The 12,792-nt window shown below is 34.5% G+C and overlaps 1 long non-coding RNA gene across 1 annotated transcript in view; it reads right to left on the bottom strand.

Moving 5' to 3' along the window:
• Positions 1-582: 582 nt before the first annotated feature.
• Positions 583-12,792, bottom strand: part of LOC140683948 (uncharacterized) — a 74,117-nt gene continuing 61,907 nt past the window's right edge. The window contains exon 3 of the long non-coding RNA XR_012055635.1: positions 583-3,806. This is a non-coding gene — a long non-coding RNA (uncharacterized lncRNA). The remainder of the gene's footprint in view (positions 3,807-12,792) is intronic.

Raw genomic sequence — 12,792 nt, 5'->3', positions numbered from 1 at the left:
CCTGCATATATCTAGTGAACAAATCAATCTGTCTTATTCTATTAAATTAATATCTGTGCTGATTATCTCCTGCTAGGAATTACTTTTGCCTTCCTTCGACCCAGTTGTATTTAGAGAGGTCACAGCAGCAAATAATTCATTTTAATTGGTAAAAGAATTTTATCCAACAACTTGTCTCCACTCTTGCCAGCTGAACTATCTGTTCAACAGACAAGACATACTTTTGTATATGTGTGTGTGCACTATTAAGTTTCAAATGCTTACAAAATAAACATCTATCAACAAGTATTAAAACCATATCTTCCTCTCCAACTGGTCTGTTTCTATTCCCTTCCAAATTTTCATTGCATATATGTAAACAAAACACAAGCTGCTTAATAAATGGGAATTGTCATTGCAAACAATTAAATTTGTTCTTAATAGAATATACAGGTGAACATATTATGCAATCATAGTTTAGATAATTGTGGTAAAGAACTTGGTCTATGTATTATGGAAAACTATCCCCAGTCACGCTGCTTAGCTGAGAAATCACATTAAAGACAAACTCCAGTCAGGTTTTTAAGGGTCACACAAAAGATTTTAATTTTTTTTTCTTTTTCCAGAATTTTGAAAAGACCCTGTGCATATTTTCCAAAGCACACAGAAGAACACAGTGCAGATCTCAGGACTAAGAACAGATGGGAAAGGCTGCAACTAGCAAAGTCCTTTTATAAGTCATTAAGTCATGTGCTGCACAATGTTAAGTCTATCCATTAAGGAATGAAGAACTGCTGAGGAAGAAATTCTGCAGAGACTTTCAGGTATCAATGAATTGGAGTATTCCTTGTTGCCCTCCTACACCATTGCTTTATTACCAAAGGAAGGAAAAATTTCATTTGTTTCCATATTTACTCTTCCGTATCACATTTTATCTGCATCTGAAAGTTTGAACAGACTTAGAAACAGACTTTGATAACAAAACACAAGGCATTTGTATCAAAGTGTAACAGCTCATTATCTGTGCCTTCATGAGGTATCTTGCTGCTGGCCCAGATGGAGCTGATGGCTAAATATAAACAACCTCAGAGAATTAATTAATAAAGTACAAAACAAGCCTTTTAAAAGGGCACGTCGTGTAGAGTAGATTCAGCTTTCTTTATAATTTAAAATGTTGTCTGTTTCAGTATATGTAATGCAATACAATGTCATCTGACACGGATCTGACCACAACTTCTCAAGCTTCAGTTAATTACACACATGATATAATTTTTTTTAACAACAATTAAAAAGAAAAACAAATAGTGCTAAATAACACAAAATTTTTAATTTGATCTTTCTTCCCTCCATCAGGGAAAATTGTCTTTTCTCCTGTTTCATCTAGACAGACTATTTTCTTTCCAGTAACGTCTGCCTCTGGGCTCTGGCCAGTCCAGCGCTGACTGATACAAGTATTGAGCAGAACAAGATCTTACACAGATGGGGCTCATAATTATCTGTCACACAGATTCTCAGGAAAAATTATTGATTAGGTTCAACTGATGAGGACACTGCATCTTTTCCTGTAAATCTTAGCTATGACCATGAACATTTGCTACTTTTAAAAGCAAGCTCTGTAACTTTTGGAAAAACCAGTTGGGTATAGCTTGAATATTTATAGTTGTTTTATCATATTCTAGGACAGGAACTACAACAAAAAATAACAAGACTCACATACTCCATTTTTGATGTGGAAAGAACCACTCACCTTCCATATAAAAAGATGTTTAGATTTTTCAAAATAAATTATTTTGCTGTCCTCCTTCACTTATTTACAAACTGCCATAGACTTACAACAATTCTATTCTGTCTTTTCTGTAGCATAAGCTTTCATAAATTTATGAATGGCATAGCTTTTATTTTACATGAAAAATGCCTAGAACTACTTTGTCACCTTGACCAGATCAGAACCTTGGATAATTTCAATGACACTCCTCTGGTTTTTTGGACTACACAGACTTTGATTACATATATATGTTGAGAGAGACTTTTCAGAAAAAAATTTGAAAACAGTGCATGTATATGACTTAGACAAGTAAATAGGATAAGTGCTTATATTTATATAGATTCATTATTTTTGATGTGATCAGCACACCATTTCAACCACACACAAAAGAAAGCATATACTTTAATCTTGTTTGTGTCTTATATCAGAGATACAGAGTAATAGAAGAGTGGCTCCTAGCAAGGGTTCTTGTATGTTTCTGTCATAAGAAAACACATATCAGCATTAATACCAGACAGAAGTGGATGTCATTCTCTACTAGGAAGGTCAGAGATCAATCTCTATCTAATAAAGTATTAAAAAATAAAACCTGTATTTTAATCTAGCATACATGGTAAATAACAGATATATCATCCTGCTTAATAACAGAAATTTCATCCTGCTATATGGATTCATCCTGCTATATGGATTCATCCTACTCTGTGGCAAATATTAAAATAATCAGATCTGTGTGCCCAGGTTTGAAAAACCCAGGTGTCCATTCCTGGATATGTTTAAGTATCAGAGGCAAACACTGGTGTAGTCAGAGTGCCATCCTCATTTCTGATACAGCCAGAGCTCCAGCCTCTTTTCTAAAAGAGCCAGTGTTCCATAGCAACCATCTGACACAGCCAGAGCTCTGTCCCCATCTTTGACATTACCAGCCCTTCATCAACATCTACATTTCTGGCTTCTGCGACAACATCTGTAGGAGACAGAGCTCTGGCCTCTTCTCCAGTGCTTGGCCCCATTGTTCTTCATAATTGCTGTTCTGTGTTCATATCAGTGAGAAAGCTAAATTTCATATTTTTTCTTTGATACTGTCAACATTCTGTCCACACAAACTGTATGGTCAAAGTTTTATTGTCAACCTTGGTATCCGTGAGGTTATATGGCAACAGCTGGTATAAACAGGTGAATGTGCAGGAGCACATCCTTGATCCTGAAACATCCTGGTCTATCCTCAGGTTCTGACTCAAATGGTGAATGCAGATATAGCCAGAGAGCTGTCCTTTCCAATGGCATTCTTGCAACGCCAATTCCATCTGTGAAGAGCAAGGCCTCATCATGGCAGTATCTCTTACCTTTGCGGGGTCTGTTGTATTTCTTCTACATCCATCTTCCTACCACAAGTGCTAATCACAGAAACAAATTATTCCAATTTAATGTTCCACACTGAAAGAAAATTATTCAGATTTAATGTTCCACACTGAAAGAAAATTCCAGGTATTCATAATTTGGTTACAACTTTTGTGCTCAAAAGTTGTCATCAAGTTTGGCTCTTGGTGAGTTATACCTGAAATACTTGCACTTTATATAAAAATATTTTGTCTTCATACTTTTTGATACATGATATAGAAATTGAAAAATGTTGACATCATACATAAAGAATATCTTTTTAGTATCATATTTTCAAGACCATTGAATATTCTTTTTTTTTTCTTTTAACCCATTTTGCTTAAAATGAAAATTGTGACTTTTCAAACATAGCATTACTTTTGCTGTTGAGGTTTTAATCAACAGAATAAACATGAGAAGACCATGATGAAACATTTTTTCCTCATCCGTGACAGAGAAAGACCCTCAAAAAATTCCCAGGTAGAAAAAGAGTAAAATAGAGTTTATGTGCAAATACAAAATGTGACTTCTGGAAAAGTTTGTTTGGACATGGTATTCCGCTAAACTCCACAGCTCTTGACTGGAGTTTCTTTTGGTGCGCTTGATCCTCCATAGCTGGGTGCATTGAATCCAGTTAATCAGCCGGGTGAATTTGCATGACAGGATAGGCTGAGCAGCTGAGTTGCTGAAAACACAGAATATTACATGTACTCATGGTAGAGGAGCTTGACCCTAGTCACTCATTATATCATTTAATTGTTTGATAGTCTGTTAGAGTTAATTGGTTTTCATTAGCATGAAGATACATATTTTACCTCAATTCTATGAATTGCTTACCTGATTTGGACAATTACTTAACATGAATACACGATAAGCAGATCCTTTAATGCTTTTTCTGAAATATTCTGAAAGTTCTGTTGGAAAGTGAGTCTAGAGTCTTGTCTTTCAATTTAAAGATGCTGTAAACTGAACATTAAAAATTCAATCACATTTTTTGAGCTCTTAATTTTTCACTGTTAATATGCAGACTTTAAGGGTTATGCATGTGGGGATAATTAATGACATCCAGATTAGCACTTTTTTTTTTTTTTTTAATCCTGTATACTTTCCTTTCTGGAAACTACCTCCTGAAAGAAGAATATATATTACTTAATATTTAACCATAGCACCCAAGTTTACTCCATCAATATAGTGAATAAACAGAAAAACTAATTGTTTTACTAGAATAAGTTAAAAATGGAAGAAATTAAGAAAACATATTCAGGAAAAGAGGAAAGTACTATAAAGAAGTGGAATACAGAAAGGATGATGCAAATGTAGACCAAATTAGAGAGGAAGAAGGGAAGGGTAGGAGCAAAACTACAAAAAGTACAAAATATAGCATGCCTAGGTAAGCTACCACTGATATATATAAAGTGAAAGGAATGGAGCAGGCTGATGAGGGAAAAATTCCTGCTAGATCTGTGTCAAGAATCCTAGTTTAATCTTAGATACTCAGTAAATAGGTATAAAGCTTTCTTGCAGAACTCTTTAGGTAGCAGAATGCGTACAGAGACACAGAAACTAGCAATTATTCCTAAATTTAACTTACTAAGTATAAACATATGCAAAATGTTTGGTTCATGTTCCAGTGTTAGATGTCTGTGCCACAGCAGTAGAGCTAGCACATTTTGTTGTTTTTAAGTCAAGAAGGAGAGAAAATAATTACTAACAATCATAAGTGAGGAGGTATTTAGGTTGCCCAAACTTCAGACGTTTTACAACAGAAGAGTCCTTATGTAATCTAAATCTATAAGCACCTACTGTGTCTAGCAGAGGTCTAGTCAATACAGTTGTTGAAGTCTAGATCTATAGAGTCTAGATATCACAGGGGGATGGCTGCTTTAGGCTACACTGAGCATTTCTCCAGACTCCAGTGAGTATATTGACCAGCTCTTCAGTGACAAAAGCAGTTGCGTTGGTATCCAGGTCACATACAGATACCTAAATATAGGCCAGCTAAATCCCATGCCACATAGAAGATTGCACGCTATTTTTGGTAGGATATCACTTAATACACAGCTCAATCCTAAGGGCATTTATCAGTGAAACATGCTGAAGAAGGCTCCTTAGTAGGGCAGAAACTATTTTAAAACTTGTAATAAAGAATTACTTTTCGACACAATGTATAGCGCTAGTGAGTAAAATTTTTTTATCTGTGGTCCCTAGCTTCAATGTGTTAAGAATCTGCTATAGTTAATTTGGCATGGTAGGCTGTAGTTTCATGTCCAACTTAAATATACACCCCTGCCATTCTGGTTTCTCATGGCTTCTGAGAAACCAATAATATCTAAATTGAGTGTTACAAATTTTAGGATTAAAAAAATCCATGGCACTTTTTATCAAGGCTGAGACAAAGGCAAAGTATAACACCTCCACTGGTTATTATCACAATTCTAAACTCTATTTGTTGAGACCTAGCTCATGAGATGCAAACATTTAATATTTATATTATCTCTTTAAAGAATAACAAATCTGAAAAAGAAAGATAAAGAAATGCCTTCAATAAAACTAAAATCCTTGATAATTAAAAACTATCTCAAGTTAACATTTTTTTGAGTTTCTAAACTCTGCTCTGTTTGCAAAAAAAAAACCCAAAAATAAATTAAATAACATCAAAGCATAAAGTCTTATGCTTAAGTATTCCTAAGGCAGCGAACAATAGCAGTAACAAGACTCATGAGAGAATTCTATTGCTTTTTTGCAATACAGCCAAAAGATCTTGAAATGTTTGCTGCTGGAATATATAAAAATGATATAACATATGAAGGTTTGCATACGAATATGTGTTTAATTTTTGTTTGGTTTTCTATTCTATATCTGAAATAGTATTTTTGGAAGTTGCTTTTTGGCTTTTGGTTTGGGTATTTTTCTGGGTTGGATGCCATTTAGGTGCATTTTTGTTGTTGTATCATTGTAACTGGGTCAATAAGATACTACTATATGAAATTCTATTTCTAGAAATCTCGTCAAATTTCCATTTTGCACTTGGTTATTTTAAAGCAATTTTGGAATTAGAAATGAGGCCTTTGCTAAAGTTCTTATGAGTAATACTTTCGTTACTGAGTGCTTAGGGTGGCAGTTAAATTTAATGTAATTTATTAAATTAATTAATAATTAATGCACGATTAATTTATTAATTTAATTTAAATTATTTAATAATATATCTGGAACTTAATTTTTTTTTCATTTTAGTTTTAAAAATTTCCATTTTGGTTTGCTTGAGGGCACTGAATATGCCACAACTTAAGGTCTCCTTTTTCTTAATCTGATTTTGGCATAGCTGTCTTCATCCCATAGTTTTCTTCATACATATCTTCAGAAGGTATTTTTTGAGATATTTTTGAAATGTGTGAGGCCACTAGACAAGCATTGAAGATATACGCGAGGGAACTTAGCAATTTCACCTGTGGTAGGCTCATTCTTGCCAGGACCTAAGCACTGGTGCTTGCTCACTCAGTGGTATGGGTGCAGAATTGGAAGAGCAGAAGACAAAAAGTGGTCAATCAAAACAAAGAACTTAATAAGTAAAAAAAAAGACCAAATAACAAGAAAGGCAAAGTAAGGAATTTACAGACAACTTCCCATTAGTAGGTGGATGTTTACCCAATTTAGCCCTAAAATCACATGCAACAGTTCCTTGGAAATACAGATATTCATAATCATGAATGTTTTTGCTTCTTTTTCTTCCTACAGAGCTTTTACACCTTAGCCTGATACCCTATGATATAGATTATCCTTTTGGCCAATTTGTCATCTGCCCCAGCTCCTCCCAGCAGCTGTGCACCCTCAGGCTTCTTGCCGCAGGAAGAAAACATCAGTGTTGTGAAAGCACTGCTTAACAACAGCCAAAGTACTGCTGTGTTATCAACCCAGTTTTAGTTGTAAATCCAAGGCACAGCAACGTATCCACTGCTACAAAGAAAATTAACTCCATTCCAGACCAAATACATCAATTCTGCTCTTATACAACTAAAGTTCAAAGACAGTGAGTAAGTAGATGTTGTAACAGCTCAGTGCTCCTCACTTCTGCCATAAGTGATGTAATGACTGTTATTTCACACTCTCAATCCTATACATGTATATGAAAGAACTTAGACATAGAAAATATGGCCTTTCAGGGAAATTCAGTAAAAGCTTGAAAGGTATAATTAGGATGCTGATGCATCAACATCATAATGTTTTTGGACCTAAATTTTTTAAAAATACAAAGCCAGAATTGAGCACAAAGAGAAAATTATTCAGAAAGCTTAAGAAGACAATATAATAGCATTTATTTATTGAAAGAAAAATTGAAAGATAATTCAATGAAGCAAATATAAAGATAAATCTGAAATGGCAACTTTTACACAATGATGTATAAAAAGGGTAAAAGCTGTAGGGTGGACAGAGAGACCAAGAAAAAGAAAACAGAAGTGTTTAGATGCAGAAGAACTACCATCTTTGAAGTTATTTATATGTGCAATACAAACCCTCTTTGGTGGTAGACTGTTCTAGAAAATGTGTTTGAATCATCAGACTCATTTTGTACATCTGAAAATATTCCCTTATGTTTATCAGACTCTCATGAGAGTCTGACCTCAAAGATGATGAAGGGGATGAAGCACCTATATATTAGGAAATGTTGGGAGAGTTGGAACTGTTCAACCTAGAGAAGATGAGGCTCAGAGGTTATCTCATCCATGTGTATGAAGGGAGTGTGTAAAGAAGGTGGAGAACAGGCACTTCTCAGAGTGAAGTGCTCAGTGTTTAGTGCTCAGTGACAGAATAGATAATAATGGGCTGAAACACAGGATGTTCCACCTGAATATCTGAAAACACTTATTCTGAGGAAAAGTGAACACTGGTACAGGTTGCCCAGAGGTTGTGGAGGGTCCTTCTCTGCAGGTATTAAAAAGCTGTTTAGATAAGATCCTGGCTGTCTGTAAGTGGCTCTGTTTCAGCAGGGTGGTGTGGACAAGATGATTTCATGTCTCTTCCAGCCTCAATGACTCTGTGATTCAGATGAATACGTATGGCTCAAGAAGAGAAACTGACATTCAGGTCAATGAACTGATGCAGACTCACCTAGAACACACCTTAGATTACCCAAAAATGGGGAAAGAACTTACTGTAACACTTTATACTTTATTTCCTTCCTTTAGATTTTACTTCCTTTACTTCCCTATAGGTGAAACTACAGCCTACCATGCCAAATGAACTGTAGTAGATTCTTAAAACATTGAAACTAGGAACCACAGATAAAGTAATGTATAAGAAGGAAAGATAACTTAATATGACTATCTTTCATAGCAACTTTTCCACTGTAAAAAACTACAGGTAATAAGAGACATACAACCCTGTATCATAGTTTCCTTTTTTTTCCTCTTTGCAATCTGTTGAATCTAATATACTGCAGATGTGGGAAGACTAGATATTCACATATTCCTCACAGGGCAATTTAGAAGATACAATTGAAAGTTCCTTTTGTAGCAGCACTGTAGTACAAGAGAAAATTAAAACAGGGCATCACAGTACTGCATCTGTATTAGGGAAATCCCATACCTGAGGGCAAAGGGGGAGAAGAAGTCATTTAGTGCAGCCCTGAGAAGCACTTTGGGGATTCTTGGGGATAAAAAGACAGATATGAGAACTCTGTGTGAGTTCAGAAGGCCAACCTCATCCTGGGCTGCATCAAAAGCACTGTGGCCAGAGGTTGAGGGAGATGATTCTCCCCTTCATGAGACCCTACTTGGAGTGCTGCATCTGCCTCTGGGGTCCTCAACATAAGAAAGACTTGAACCTTAGAGTGGGTTCAGAGAAGGGCCAGGAAGATAGTTAGAAGGCTGTAGTTCTCCTACAAGAACAGGCTGAGAAGGTTGCAGTTGTACATCATGAAGAAGCAAATCCTTCAGGGAGACCTACCTTGCAGAAATTTAAGGGGTCTTATAAAAAGGAGGGGGAGAAATTTTTATACAAGCAGATAGTGACAGTACAAAGGGCACTGGTTTTAACCTGAAAGAGGGCAGGTTTACATTAGATTTTATAATAAATACAGCATTTAATTTTTAAATTGCCATACTTGCTTTGTTGTTTTTTTTTCTCCTTAGCAGACTGCATGAATAATATCAAATTCTATTGAATTCAATGGTGGGTGAATCTGAAATATTAAGTAATGGCCCACTACCTTGTCTTATATTTTTCCGATTAAACATAAGCACAGAAAATTAGACTGACAAGATTAATGTTATCAAGATAAATCCTTTGTGTTGTATTAACACAGCAAATAATTTGAGCAACTTAAGAAAAAAATTCTATTTATTTTTATATTAATTCTATTGTTTATAAGCAACAGCAAGCTTATTTTTTAAAAAAATATACTGTACCCAACCTTAATGAATATTATTTTATTCAGCAAATAATTTTTCTTCTGTTACGAACATAAGAATATACCTTATAATGTCAACACCTGGGCTTTTTGTGTTTCTTTTGTATTTATAAGTGGTAATAAATCACTCCCTGAAGATCCATGACTAGTAGATATTCTTCCACCTTCTTCATTTTTGGAAACATCTGGGCATTAATAAAATATTCTTCAATGTTCTAAGAACTCCAGACAATTTCCTTGCACAAGAAAATTTATTTTTTTAGCTTGATTCTTTGCTGCAGAAAAGCTTTTGGTGGACAGAAGCTGCTACCAAATTAACTAAATAAACATGTATAATAGTTTTTAATCATGGCAAATAACTTCATAGATCAGAGCAACAGAGAGCATTATCCATACAATTTAGAAGAAAGAAGAATTAAATGTGTATAAAAAACCAAGAAAATAGAACTATTCCAGCTTACTCTCTGGCAACCAGCTTTTTTGTTTGTTTGTTTTCTTTGGATTAAATTTTTGTTCTACTTCAATCCTATAAAAAACAACAACAACAAAAAAAAAAACTTTAAAGAAGAAAATAGGCAATGTAGTTACATCCAGAAGAAGAGCTGCTACAATTTAGGTCTATCAGAACAGTCTTCATATTTCTAAGTCAGTTAATAGATTCTTTATGATATTTCTCCAGAATATTTTGCTTTCCTTCTGCTTTTTAAGCTGATGATTATGCACTATATCATGTTCACTCTCAATTCCTAATCTACTGCTACTTTGGTTGCAAAAAAAACCCTTTCATGTCTTGGGAAGGGAAAAGAAAAGAATATTTAGCAATCGTCTAAATGCGGGGTGAGTATAAAGAATTGCATTTACCCCGAAGATTGCAACTAGCTGGCACATGAGCAAAAATAACAGGGACACTCACATTTCCATCTTAAAATCATAGAATCACAGAATATCCTGACTTTGAAGGGATCCACAAGGACCGTCGAAGTCCTACCCCTGGACCTGCACAGGACCATCCCCTAGAGTCACTTTATGTGTCTGAGAGCAATGTCCAAACACATCTTGAACTCAGGCTTGGTGCTGTGGCCACTTCCCTGAAACTTTTCCCAAATGTTTCTGTCATAAAAGAGTTCAGCATTTTTAAAAGTCAGCACATAAAGCTCCCCTTTAACCTATTAATTTCTTTTTTGAGTAATTCATGAAGAATAAAATGAATATTTATGTAAGTTCTTTTTTGCTCACACTTCAGTGCACTGTCATTTCAATAATTTGTATCAATTTTTATTGTTTTCAGGAAGTTTATGAAATTCAAAACTGGTCCCAAGGAGAGTCTACATAACCTCATGTAAACAGCTTTTAAATCCACATAAAATTTATCATTAATTTGTTTATTTTCATAAAAAAAACCCCCGCAAAAATTATTCAGATTTCAGTGGAAAACTTAAGACCAAATTGAATAAGGGTGATTATTTTTCTGAAACTTCCTGTTTTTTAAAATATGGAGTGTCTAATTCTAAGACCAATTCAATTATTCCATATCATGGGGTTGTCTAGCACACCTGCTTAATGCTATGCAAAGAAACATGTAATTGACCCGTCATTAACACAGGTCTGCTTTCATTGCCTCAGGAGATTTGAAGTTAGTTCCTTTATTTACCAGGTGGCTGCTAAGAAAAGGGGGATAGAGAAAGCACTTTGCTCTGGTGGTGGCTGTTATGGGATGTCATAGCTTCTCTTGAAGCTATTGCATTTTCACATTAAACATTCACTGGGTTACAATGAAAGTGAGAAAGAAATGGATTCTAATTTCTCAGATAGGCTGCATGCTTCCATAAATGCTTTGAATGCAAAACACCAAGAACACTCAATGCAGTAAATGCCAGGTTTACCAAATTGTAGCTGTGCAGCTAAATACTTTGGCTATCCAGTCATGTTTATTGTGGCTCTGTAAGAGCTTCATTACTCAATAAAACAAAAATTGAACAATTTCTGTAGAAAGATCTGAGTTCCCTTCCCTCACAGTACTGAATAACTTATAGCCAGGACATATTTTCAAATATAAAAAAAATAGAGTGGCTTTATGATTCATTGACTACTTATACCCTAGCTAGGAAGCTCCTTTCCAAATTGGAAGAAAGTAGATTCTTCCAGCACAGAACAAAGGAAGAAAACTTGTAAGAATGAAGAAGAAATATCCATGCTCCTTATTGCACATTAACAATATTGGGTAGTATTTTATACATACAATTAATGTTTGGTACCTAAAATATTTAGCTATCTAGTTTTCCTGATGCAGTTTCAGTATTTTCTTTTGATACCAGGAATTTCAGTGGATAGATAGACAGTAAACCCCATAATTTCTTTTTGCATATTTAGTAATTACTGCACTTTCAGATGCATATTTTGCAAGTCTAAGCTTTCTTTTTCCAAACAACTTTTGCTCCTTAGCTTTTAGAAGTGATAGCCATAACCCAGAACCGATAAAAATGTAAAAATGCATTTTTTGTTGTGGAAACTAATGGGTTTATATTTATGGCATTGTGTATGACACCTTTCTGCTCTTTGAAAAACAGTAAGATTTATTAGATATCTTTTCCTTTGCTGACAATGCTTTATATGTATTTAAAATGCAGATAATAAAAGCAGTGCATATACTTATCAAAATCTGATAAATAAAACAAAAGCTCCACCAAGAGTATGAGTGCAGCCATATAAAAGTTTAAAAGGGTATCATAACAACATCAAATTGATAAAGGTTCATTAATTGTTTGTTCTACTGTACTGAATCATAGACCAACTGACAAGCATATACATAAAAAGAAGACATCTATGAATTGCAACAGTTTAGTTCAGTATGAGAGCACTTTTTGAAATAAATGAGGTAGCAAATAATATGTAGAATAATGAATATGAAACAGCACTAAACAAAAATTCATAACAAAGCCAAACGATAGAATAGCCTGAAAACTTCCTATTATGTAGACCATATTTATGAATCAAATAGAATCCTACAGCATCAAAAACCATGGATGGTAATTTGCTTGAAGAATGAGATCCACATATAGAATATTGTTTGTCACACTAGAAAAAATTATCACTTTGATGAATTCAAAGTTAAACTGTAAGTATTACTCGCATCTGATTTTATCCCCGTGGTTAACATGAAAAAATGCAAAATAATTCTAAAAATGGCAGAAGAAGCTAGAAAAACCTGAGTTTTGACTATCTATTTAGGTCTCTTCTACCATATATTAGCACAAAAATTTTTCTT

The sequence above is a fragment of the Taeniopygia guttata genome, chromosome 1 (genome assembly GCF_048771995.1).
Source record: "Taeniopygia guttata chromosome 1, bTaeGut7.mat, whole genome shotgun sequence".
NCBI lineage: Eukaryota > Metazoa > Chordata > Aves > Passeriformes > Estrildidae > Taeniopygia > Taeniopygia guttata.
This window is presented reverse-complemented; position numbering and strand designations above follow the sequence as displayed.